Consider the following 13,006-nt stretch of genomic DNA (forward strand, 5'->3'; position numbering starts at 1 on the left):
AGCCCGGTTACAATAATGAATTTCTTCTTTTCCCCTCTCCTGTTCCTGATATTCCATTATCTCCAACATGCTCCTTTATCTCTTCCTTCATTCTAATCTCTGTCTAAAGATGTGGCTCTTCTCCACACCAAGGAAAATTCTGATTGCTACCCTTGATCCCATCCCCTCCTGTCTCCCCTAGGAGCTTGCTCCTTTAATTATGCTCCTCTTTCCCTAGTCTTCATGTTTTTCCCTCTGTCCTCACCCCTTCTCTTTTGTTGTTGTTCAGTTGTTTTTTTGGCAAAGACATTGGAGTGGTTTGCCATTCCCTTCTCCAGGTCATTTTACAAATAAGGAGACTGAGGCAAACAGGGTTAAGTGACTTTCCTAGGATCACACAGCTAGTAAATGTCTGAGGCAAGATTTTAACTCAGATTTCTCTGTACTCCAAGTCCTATGGACTATCCACTGTACTACCCAGCTATTTACAGTGAAATCACCAGCTCTATTCTTATCCCTATCCCTATTATTGTTTTTCTTGGAAGAATTTAAATTTGTTGTTGTTGTTCAGTCCTTTCAGTGGTGTCTGACTCTTCATGATCTCATTTGGGGTTTTCTTGGCAAAGATACTGGAATTATACCTGGTTTAGCATTCCCTTCTCCAACTCATTTTACAGATGAGGAAACTGAGGCAAACAGGGTTAAGTAACTTGCCCAGGGTCACAGAGCTAGTAAGTATCTAAGGCCAGATTTTAACTCAAGTACCACTGACCCCAAGCTCTCCAAGTACCTATCTGCCCCAATTCCTTCTCTACTACCTATGAACAACATCATCACCACCACCACCACTAGCATTTATATAGCACTTTAAGGTTTGCAAAGCACTTCACAAATATTATCTCATTTTATCCTCATAACACTGGGAGATAGGTGCTATTGTTATCCCCACTTGACAGATGAGGAAACTGAAGTGGGGAAAAGTAAGTGACTTGCCCAGGGTTTAGAGCTAATACATTTCTGAGGCAGGGTTCAAACTCAGTTCCTCCTGAATCCAAAGCTACTATTCCACTTAACTGCCAACCTCTCTCTCTCTTTGCAAGGCAATGAGGGCCAAGTGACTTGCCCAGGGTCACATAGCTAGTGCCAAGTGTCTGAGGCCAGATTTGAACTTAGGTCCTTCTGAATTCAGAACCAGTGCTTTAGCCACTGCGCCACCTAGCTGCCCTTCCCAATATCTCTTTATCCTTTCAAGACACCATCCTATATATTGCCTGAATTCCATAGCTAAAAAAACAAAAACAAAACCATCTACATATGTTGCCTTCCTTTCCTCTTCTCCCACTCACTTCTCAACCCTTTGCAATCTTGGCTTCCAAACCCAACACACATATGGAATTACTCTCTTCAAGGTTGTAACTATCTTTTTGAAACTATTGCTATATTTTATTTTTATTTTACCTTCATTTCCAAATATATCCCTTATCCTTCTCTACCTTAAAAAAACTACCCCTTGTAACAAAGAATAAAAAGCATGGCAAAATTACTCAACACATTAACTGAATATGACAGTAAATTAAATGTTCCACATCAATAGCTCCTCTCCCCATCTCTTCCAAAGAAGGGAAAGGAGCAGTTTATTTTCTCATCTCTTGCCAATTATCCCTTAATTGCTAAATGTAACAGCCTTTTTCAGTCCCCATGTTCCTGACCTCTTCAGCAATAACTCAGTTGACCACTCCTTTCTTTTGAATATTCTCTCCTCTTACATTTTCCTTACTTAGCTCTTTCCTGGTTCTCTTCTTACCAGTCTGACCACATCTTCTTAGCCTGCCCAAATAGATCATTATCTGTTTTCCACCACCTCTACAGGTACAGGGGATTGAGCAGCAAGTGGTGGTGGGAATAGAAAGGATCACACTGATTCCATCTTGTGACTCAATTCTTGGTCTAGCTCAGTTCCCTTTCTATTCAGTTATGGATCTAGTCCAATTTCTGCCCTGTGAGAAAACTTTATTTAATTGTAGGAATTGGGAAAGGATTTTGTTGCATCGTTTGAACCTAATCCCGTGGGGCTGGGAAGTTGGACCACCCCTACCTCCTGTTCATTGAACTTTAACTAAGAACCTAGGTTATGCTGACCAGAAACCCAGTCAGATCCAAAAATTGATTCAAGGAGTTTTCTCATAATTGTACATCTCAAGCAATCCTTGTGTCCTATCTAAAAACTGGCCCCATATTGATCAATTAGTTATTATGTCCATGTTCCTTTGATTGTTTATAGACACTCTTTTTCTGAATTCAGGGAATTATACCTGTTCACTGTCCCCTCCTATCTTGGAAAGTCCCTAATTTTTCCTCCAATTAGAAATCAGATTACCTAATGTCGTTTCCTGGCTAAATGTTTTCTTTTATTTAATCGGTCTTAGTTGATTAATTGTTTATAATGTATAAAAATCTGTTTCCCCTGTATTTGGGATCCAGTACCAAAGCTGAGAAAGGCAACTGATCACAATTTGTTGGACAATTGTTCAGAAGCTCAAACCTTTGTTTCCTGTTATTTTATCTTTCACCCCCTACAGTATCCCTCAAAGCCCTTTCTAGTTCCTTTCCTCTTTTGTCTCCATATTCTCACTAGACACCATTAGATTGTGAACTCCTTGAGGGTAGGAACTGTCTTTTGCCTCTTTCTGTATCCCCAGAACTTAATACAGTTGTTGTTTGTCATTGTTTTGGAAGAGCACCATGACGTTGGAGTGATGTCACAACTTGGAGGGTTGTGCAAGGTCATTGACTTCACTACCTCCTCCAGAGCCATAAGGGTCCAGTGGCAAGATATACATTAGGATTACTGAAGATGGCCCTGGATGTTTAAGGCAATTGGGGTTAAGTGACTTGCCCAGGGTCACACAGCTAGTAAGTGTCAAGTGTCTGAAGTTGGATTTGAACTCAGGTCCTCCTGAATCCAGGGCCCATGCTCTATCCACTGTATCACCTAGCTGCCCCTGAGCCTATCTTTGTGTGTGTGTGTGTGTGTGAGGCAGTTGGGGTTAAGTGACTTACCCAGGTTCACACAGCTAGTAAGTGTCAAGTGTCTGAGGCCGGATTTGAACCCAGGTACTCCTGAATCCAGGGCCGGTGCTTTATCCACTGTGCCACCTAGCTGCCCCAAGGCTATCTTTTTTAATAGATCTTACACATGCCCCTTCTTTTCACTCCCATGACCAACATCTGGGTTCAGGTATTAATTATCCCTTGTCTAGACTATTACAATAGCATCCTAACTGTATTCTTGGCTCCCACTCTTTCCCCTTGCTAAATCCATCCTCCACACAGCCACCAAAATAGTCTTCTTAAAACACAGCTCTAAGGCACAAATGTAGAAAATTCTCAAAAAACAAAACAAAGCAAAGCATCATGATGACTACTGAAGAAGAACCCCAGGCTCAGTTCAAGCTTGTCTTAGTTGCTGATGGAGGTACTAAAAAAATCCCCAACCATATTTGCAAAACTTGACCTGACTAGTGAATTTGAGAAGTATATAGCCACATATAATATACATAGCATATAGAAGTATATGGTGCACTGGATAGAGTGCCAGGACTGGAGTCAGGAAGACTCATCTTCTTGAGTTCAATTCTGACTTCAGACACTTACTAGCTATGTGACCCTGGCCAAGTCACTTTACCAGATTTGCCTCAGTTTCCTCATCTGTAAAATGAGCTGGAGAAGGAAATGGTAAACCACTCCAGTATCTTTGCTAAGAAAACCCCAGATGGGGTCGTGAAGACTCAGACAGGATTAAAAGGACTGAACAACAACAACAGCCACCTTGGGCACTGAGGTCCAACCCCTTGTGTTCTATCCTACAAGGGTTTATTAAATTCAAAAAATGGGATGCAACTGGCCAAGAGAAATTTGGTGTCTGAGAGATGCGCCTTTCTCAGTGTGTCCAAGCCCAGTGTGCCATTACAATATTTGATATAACATTGAGTTACTTACAAGAATGTACCTAATTGGCATAGAGGTCTGGTATAAATATGTGAAAATGATGCAAAAGCATTTTATAGCAGCAAAGTGGACATTAAGGAAAGAAAAATCAAAGTGAAATCCATTATCCGACACAGGAAGAAGCATCTCCAGCACTGTGACATTTTGGCCAAAAGTAGCTCCAATGTTGAGAAGCCCTTCCTTGAGCTTGGTAGAAAATGTATTGGAGACCTTAATTCAGATTTGGTTGTCATATCTGCTCTTGCACCCCCTAGTGGTTGTCATAGACCCAGCAGTGGTAGTGCAGGATGAACAAGATTTACAGATTATTCAGACAACTGTGCTCCCTGATGAGGGTAATGGTCTATAACGGAATGAAACTGGAGCCCAGAGTCAGAGGTCTGGCTTCACAGGCAACTGTTCTGTGATGTCAGTGACATAGCAGAAGAGAACATGCTGAATCTTTGGGATTCTGAAAGAGGTAAATGGATTTCAGAGTGAATGTGACAAATATATATGTGTGTGTGTGTGTGTGTGTGTGTGTGTGTGTGTATACACATTTCATATTTTGGACTTGTGTATTTAACTATTTTGGACCACAATTCCATCGCCTTTGTGTTTTAAATATAAGTCTGCTGCAATCTCACCACAGTTTTCAGTGGTGAATTTTGCTTGTTACTGTCATTCCCATTCTATTTTCATTTAGATTATAATAAAATTGCATGTCAAATATTAAAAAAAAAACAACACCAAAAAAACCCACATATACTTCTGACCATTTCACACTCTATTTCTATGGCTTCCATTATTGTCTTCTTTGATCAAATAAAAGCTCCTCGGCCTAAGATTTCAAGCCTTTCCCAGTATTGTTCTAACCCATATTTTCAGGCCTATTTCATACACTCTACATTGCCACAAAACTTATCTTTTTGCTGATTACTAAGTTCTATGAACTTAGCATTCTACCACCCATGCTTTTTTTATAGCCAGTCTCCCCAAGACAGGAATACACTCCCTCCTCACCTCTGACTCTTGGAATCTTTTTTTAAATTTTAAATTAAAATTTTTTTGAATCACATTTTCCCTCTCCCAAATAGAGAAATCAAGGGGGAAAACCAATCTTTTTCTTTCATATCACCCTCTTAAGTCTTAAAATAGTTGCAAGGAAATCAGCTGAGGGACCATAATTCCCTGCAACTTTCAGTTCTCAACCCAGTTGAGATGAATGAAAACCCTGAGAGACAGAGTTTCTGGATAATTAATAATGAATTTGTTAATTAGGCTAGCTGGAAATCAATAAATTGATGGTCAGGGGTTTCTCTTGATAACCAAAGACACCAAGGGAGATCCTGAAATGCCTTAAATCCCTTTTGGAAGGGAACTCCCCTGACAAGTGAAGATCAACCCTGATTGGTGAACATTTAATGAGAAGGTAGGCTAACAGTCTTCAGCTCTTCCTGCTGAGAAGGTGACTTGATCATGAGACTCAGCAGCCTCCAACAATCTGATCAGGAGAAGCCATCACCATCAGTTCCTCTCTAGCTACTTTTTTCCTTAATGAACTGGGTTGCCCTGAACTCTGATGAAAGGGACCAAAGACAAGGGGTTCTTCCCCCAGGCAAAGGCTCACCCAAACTAGATTCTGTTTATACTCTAAAAAGAAATTAGGTCTCCCAGTTGGGTGGGGTCTTGCATGTGCCTTGGGGTCTAGGAGCAAATTTTATCACTCAGCCATGCCCTTCAGAAACTTACTGACCTTTTCAGGAGTTGGATTTTAACAGAAGGAAAAGGGTGGATCACAAATTAATAATTAGTTATTAATACAATGGTATGATAGTTCTCTTACAGTCCAATATATTCTGTACCCTTGAAACTGGTTTTTCACATTCACATTTTCCAATTTTTAATAAATAAAAGTTCTTTTTCTGCCTCCTTTAAAATACCATATTGTGATAGACTTGACTCTTCTCAGCGATACAATGGTCCAAGGTAATTCCAAAGGACTAATGATGGAAAATGTTCTCCACATCCAAAAAGAACTGTGGAATCTGGATTCAGATTGAACCATTCTCTTTCTACTTTGGGGGGGGGCAGTGAGGGTTAAGTGACTTGCCCAGGGTCACACAGCTAGTAAGTGTCAAGTGTCTGAAACCAGGGTCACACAGCTAGTAAGTGTCAAGTGTCTGAAACTCAGGTTCTCCTGAATCCAGGGCTGGTGCTTTATCCACTGTGCCACCTAGTTGCCCCCTCTTTCTACTTTTTTTTCTTTTTTGAGGTTTTCCCCTTTTGTTCTGGTTCTTTCACAACATACTAATACAGAAATATGTTTGATATGATTATACATATATAACCTATATCAGATTGCTTTCTTTCTTGGGGAGAGGGGAGGGAGGGAGAAAAATTTGGAACTAGAAATTTTATAAAAAAGAATGTTGAAAATGGTCTCTACATGTAACTGGAAAATAATAGAGTACTTTTTTGATTAAAGACAAAATAAATTAGTTTAATTTTTTTATTTTAAAAAATAAAGTATCACATTGTTCACATACATCACTTTACATCTCTTCCAGTTTGATTCATATATTAAGCCACCGTTTATTTTCTATCTCAAATCCCATCTGAAAACTAAGCTTCTTTACACATGTATTTTAACACTTTTTATTAAACCAAAGTTCGTTTCCTATTCTTTTCAGACATCAACTATTCATCAGATCCTTTACCAATTGATTTACTTCTTTTTAGGCAAAAAAAAAATCGTATCCCTTTCAGACTCGAAAATACAACACCTTACTTTACAATGCCTCCCCCACAGAATTCCTGAAAGAAGAAAGTATTTTCTTCCTTCCATCAGTCCTCAACTTTTCCCTAAGACCTATACACCCAAGTCCTTGGTACTGATGGTCTAGTCTAGTCTAGTCTAGTCTAGTTTTAAGGACTACCCGTACTATAAGCTTGAGAAATGTCCTCCCCCACACTACAGAGAAGCCCTCTAGCTCTCTAGAGCCAAACGCTCTCCCCAAACCTGCACTTCAGAGCCACATAACTCACAGCACAGTTGAAAGGAAAGGTCCGGACTTGCCCTTTTACATCATGGTCTCCTTCTGCTCTTTGGCTCTGGCTCTGGCTCCAGCTTAGTCTGGGATGTTGCCTGTTCCTCTACTACCGCCATGCATGCCTCTGTTACCATTTTTGTTCTGTAGCTCCTGATATGGCCCAGGCATTCCTTGTCATTTTGCCTCTCCATCCATCCACTACCACCTCAAGGACTTTATGATTCTGTGGAACTATCATGTGGTACCTGGAGGAAGTCACACTCTCCTCGAGGGAACCTTTGAGCATATGGTCCTACATCCCCAAACCTAGGTATCACTCAGAACCTGAGAATTCTCCACAGTATCAGGCAGCTTATTCAACACAGCAGTCATATTGTTTTCTTTACTAAATACTTTCCCTAGGATTAGACATTCATTTTCGATATATCAAGTCTGAAGTACTCATGCTGATATCCTGTAATATGAAGATGTAGGTCTGGAGCTTGGCAGGGAAGTCAGGATTAGAGATAAAGATTTGAGAATCATTTGCACAGAGGTGATGTGGAAACCATGGAAGTTAATGAGATTGCCAAGACAGGGAGCAGAGAGAAAGAGAAGAGAGAAGAGAGCCAGGGCCAGAACATTGCAAAATATTTAACAGACCAAGAATAGAGGAAAGACCCAATGGAGGAATTAGAGATTTAAGAGAAGAAAACAGGACAGTATCTTATCTCTGATGCTAAGAGAGGCCAGAGTATTTTAGTGTCAGCAATGTCCAGTGCTACTGGGAGGTCGAGGAAGAGTGATAAGAATGCAATTGTATTTAACAATCAGGTAGTCATTTGTGATATTCAGATTTGTTTGCTTCCTTTATATACAAGTAATAATAGTAATTCTTCAAGAAGCTGCCTGATGGGGGCAGCTAGGTGTCGCAGTAGATAGAGCACCGGCCCTGGAGTCAGGAGTACCTGAGTTCAAATCCAGCCGCAGACACTTAACATTTATTAGCTGTGTGACCCTGGGCAAGTCACTTAACCCCAATTGCCTCACTAAAAAAAAAAAGAAGCTGCCTGATGTTGTAGATAGAGAATAGGCCTTGGAGCCAGGAACACATTGTTCGAGTACCATCTGACACAATGACTGTATGACCCTGGGTAAATCACTTAACTTCTCAGTGTACCCAGGCAACTCTCTAAGGATTAGAAATTTCAAAGTAGGTATTAATCTACTGATAGAGGACTTGGGGCTTCTTACACCATTAAAATCTTGAGCTATAGTAGGAGGAGCATGGACCCACAGACCTACAACCTAGGAATAGTCACCTCCTTGGAGTTGAGCCTGCAAACCTATGAGTGCTAAGCTGAGAATGAGGGCATCCCAGAATGGGTGCTGTGGGGACTTTGTGCTAGATATATTTGAGTCCCCTACTACACATCTGCAGGGACCTCTTGTAGAGATTTTTCCATTTGGTACTTCCCTTTTGGGGTATTCTGGTATTACAAAAACCTATTGAAGGAAAATTAGTTCGGGGAGGGGATTTCTCTTTTATTTTAGATTACAATTGGATTGTAATTCTGCAGTGTTTCCAAGTAAGATCAGTTTCTTTGAGATGACTTCCTTGGTTGAATGTTCAAGTACTAATAATTTCTCTTGTATTACTGTATTCTTTATAAGTATAGGAGCTGACGTGAGCAGTATGGAAGGTACAACTTTAGATACTGGTACCTAGTGGTTCATTTATAGTATATTTTCAGAGCTCATCCATGTTCTCTCCTCTTCCTCTTTCTCCTCCTCCACTTTCTCCTCCTCCTCCTCCTCCTCCTCTTTCTTCTTCTCCTCTTCCTAGTTGAGGAATAAGTTCAGACAGTCTGAGATCTTTATAGATTTCAGGTCCACGGGATAATTTACCTAATGTCCTATAAACTCTGAAGTGCCTACTCCCTCTTGGGTGTCCCCACACTCCTGTGCCTATACCAGATGGCAGTGGGGTAGATGGGGATTTTCTTTCTTTCTTTCTTTCTTTCTTTCTTTCTTTCTTTCTTTCTTTCTTTCTTTCTTTCTTTCTTTCTTTCTTTCTTTCTTTCTTTCTTCCTTCCTTCCTTCCTTCCTTTCTTTCTTTCTTTTCTTCCTTCCTTCCTTCCTTCCTTCTTTCTTTCATTTTTTACTTTCCACATTTTATTTACATTTTAAGACTAACTTTGATCTCAGAATCACATATCCATACACCTATTTCCTTCATTTTTTCACTTAAACTTAAATTCATGGTTTATTGGAACAAAGACTGTAAACAAGTATTTACCATGTCTGTTACATGTAACACATAGGAGCTGCTTTAAAAACAGAAATCCATCTCCCTCCCTCACTGCCTCCCCCCTTTTTATAAATACAGGTATCAAAACAATCCTGAACATACTCTTTGTTACTGCTAGTAGTCGGTACCCACACCTCTTCAAAAATTAAACAAAATTAGCAACAGTATTTATTGTACCTGCTACTTTAAACAATGTAAATTGCAGCTCTTTCACTAAGCAAGATGGATCAAGCATGCCATTTATAATTTTCTTTCTTGAGAAATTCGATTTCTGAAACATGCATTACTCCACAGCAATCTGACACATCTTGTCATGCTTTCATCTTGTAAAACCTGAATTCCATTTGTAGTACTCCAGGTTTATGCTTAAATGATAGTGCCTTGATAAGAGAAAAAAAAATTGTGCTGCATTTTTCTTCCCATTGTGCCTGAAAACATAATGGGTGTACATGTATTAAATATATCCTTACAGATGTCCAGGTCATGTATAGCAGCTGGCATTCCTTTAATGTGTGGGTTTTGCATTGTGAGATTTAATCAAGACATTAACATGAGTTGAAGGTTGTTGGTTTAGATAAGTTTGAGAATTGTTAAAATTAATTGCTATATGTTTGCCCTTCTGGAGGCTGTAGAAGCTTCATGTTTCCTTTGGGCATCATTAGACACCTTAACTCTTGAAGTACAACTTTAATGCTATAAGAATTTTGCCATTTTGCTAACACTGATATGCTCCATGCATCCACCATTCCATTGGAATTATTTATCCCATTCACACAAATCTAACTGTTGCAAGTGCTTCTGGGTATTTAGGTCCACAGTCTACTTTCAGACTGTATATTCTGTTTTCATAGTTTGTCTGTGGAGACCGCCATCCTCTCCTGCAACCCTGGACTTCTGCCACAGCATCATTGGGGATTTTCTTTCTTCTCCCTACCATAGGATATGATGATTAGCACCAGAGCTACTCATCCAGCAGGAGACGCCCTATCCAGCAATTTGAGGATATATGTCCCAATTTAGAACTTTCTGAATTCATTTGCTTTCTTTTTAAATTAGTCTGTGCAAGGTGTCATGCCCTCCATTTGGATTGTTCTGTGTCTTTGCTGGGGTCCGTCCACTAGAGAAATTTCAGGTGCTTTATGTATTATAAAGTCTAATTGGAAATATTTTGTCTAGACCTTCAGTTGGAATTCCCCATATGTTACAAGGATCTCTGGAGCAAATGTGTGTTCCATATGTTGCAAGGACTCAAAGGATTTTTCACTGAATCCAAGACTAAATCCAGGTTCTATGGGTGGGTTCAGGACAGGTGTGCCTTCTGTCCTAGTAATACCTTTATGAAGTTGGAATGAGTTCCTTAGAAAGGGACCCTGACCACTGACTGAGAAATGATTAGCCAAACCCCTAGGTGGCTCTCAGAAGACAAACAGATTTATTCAGTTCAAAATGTTACAGGGTTAGGACTATTAAAGTTTAACCTGACCAGCTGACATGGGTCTTCTCCTTGAGACACACCTTGAAGCAAGAGAGATAAACCCATTAGGCATTGCTGCTGGCTGAGTGGTATGAGGGAGCTGGAGATGGCTGAGAGATCAGAGCAGCCTCTCACCCAACTTCCCCCCAGCCACCACCAGTGGGACATGGTTCTCCCTTGAGTGATCACCCCCAATAAAGGAACTTTCCACAGTCAGATGATCACTCTAGTGGTCCTTACACTATTGGTCCTCTATAAAAGTATTTTCCTTTCTCCTACTCAAGGAGGTTGGTTTCTCAGAAAAGTACTTCTCTAGCAACCAAATAAAATATTATTTTATTCTAATTGGATTTGTGTGCAAGAGGGTGTAATTCTTTTTTTTTTTTTAGTGAGGCAATTGGGGTTAAGTGACTTGCCCAGGGTCACACAGCTAGTAAGTGTTAAGTGTCTGAGGCTGGATTTGAACCCAGGTACTCCTGACTCCAGGGCCGGTGCTCTATCCACTGTGCCACCTAGCTGCCCCGGGTGTAATTCTTTAAAGAGGAATTCCTAAGGATCCCCACACCCCATCATCCTAACCCCAACACTCCCACCAATTTGCCCCATAACATAATGAGTCCAGGTAGAAGTCAAGACCTCAGAGGACTCTAGCTCCCAACATGTGGAAGATACATGAGCTGGAGGAGCAGACAACCTCTGGGGAAGTAGCCCAAAGGGTCACTACTTTGACAGGGCTCATGAGCTAGAGGAGGAGGAGGCTAAACCGACAACTAGGCTAGAACCTACAAATAGGGAATAGTTAGTTTCAGAGGTGGAGTCTAACCACCCCAACCCCAGTTGGGACTAGCACCAATAATACTTGCTACTGGACTGAGCCCAGAAGGACTTGGTCCCACTTGGTAAGAGATGGAAAGGAGGAGTGCCCAAGCACTATCTCTACCAGAGCCAACAATTCTATGTTGTTACACAAGCACCAGGATAAGCAGTAACCTATAAGAGTTTGTAAAATGGTGTCAATTTGTTTAATTTGAAGTTAAATGTAATTCCCAGACCCACCAGCCATTGAAAGCCTAGACCTTAAAGGAAGAATGTTAATTTCTGGACTGTTTAAGAACTGTGTCACTTAACATAAACTTTGCTGAGACTCTAGTTAATACAAAGTATTAGGGAATACACTTGAAAGAACTATGGCTCATAGCCTTCCAAAGTCACTAGAGTTATCGAGGCTTTGGGACTATGGACTAATGGGACCCAAAAGTACCCTGGTTGATTTTCTGGGAAGAGCAAATGTTTAACTTGGGAAAGAGTTCAGGAAAATCGGTTTTTGACCATCCAATCAGCCCAGAAAGTCCAAAATGCAATCACAGAGAGCAAAGAGCAAGATACTGAGATTGTAAACTAAGCATGAAGCAGTGACCATGCTTGTTGATCCCTTTATGAAAAACTGAATCAGAAGGAGAGCCTGATTTCCCTTTCTAGGGTAGAGGCAAAAGATGGGCTAAAACCCAAGCGTCCCGGAAAAGACAAGCCATTCAATAGTGAGTCAAATGGAGTTCATCCAAGCTGGAACTGCTCTGTGAAGGAGACTGCTGTGCCTATGCCATGTAATGATTGGAATGACACCACATGCTGGAGACTTACTGTAGAAGAGCTCCGCCATGAGGTGAAGGTCTTTGAGGGCAAGACCATGCGTCTTTTCTTTGGCGTCAGGAAGCGAAGTTTGCTTGTGGGAGGAAGAAGGGGGAGCCTGGTACTCTGATTGAGGCTCTTTCCTGAGGATTCCAGTGGAGAAGGGAGAAAGAAATGCACTCTCCCTTTAATAGATAGATGAATGTAGGCCTTTCTCTCTCTCTTTACCAAATTCTTATTCTCCTTAATAAATGCTTAAAAGTCTAACTCTTGCTAAAGCTTATAATTTATTGGTGACCACTCATTAGATATTTTAGACAGACTAGCTAGAATTTTAGCCCTTAACAGCCAGAAGGCAGTGGGGTTGGAGCAGATTTTCCCTCCTCTCCCTACCATAGGCTATGATGTCTAGCACCAGAGCTACTCACCCAGAAGGAGACACCCTATCAAACAACTTGAGAATTTGTGGCAATTTGGATAGAGCAGAGAATAGAGATACATACATATTCAGACAGACATAGACACAGTTACATAAGGGCTGTTGCAATGTCAAGGAACTTGTAGCAGAAAAGAGAGCTGTCGATTCAAAACAGG

At 40.7% G+C, this 13,006-nt stretch overlaps 1 pseudogene; it reads left to right on the forward strand.

Annotated features, from left to right (window-relative positions):
- The first annotated feature begins 3,396 nt into the window (after positions 1-3,396).
- Positions 3,397-4,336, forward strand: LOC122743343 (annotated as a pseudogene).
- Positions 4,337-13,006: the final 8,670 nt, after the last annotated feature.

This window comes from Dromiciops gliroides, chromosome 2, assembly GCF_019393635.1.
Source record: "Dromiciops gliroides isolate mDroGli1 chromosome 2, mDroGli1.pri, whole genome shotgun sequence".
Taxonomy (NCBI): Eukaryota; Metazoa; Chordata; class Mammalia; order Microbiotheria; family Microbiotheriidae; genus Dromiciops; species Dromiciops gliroides.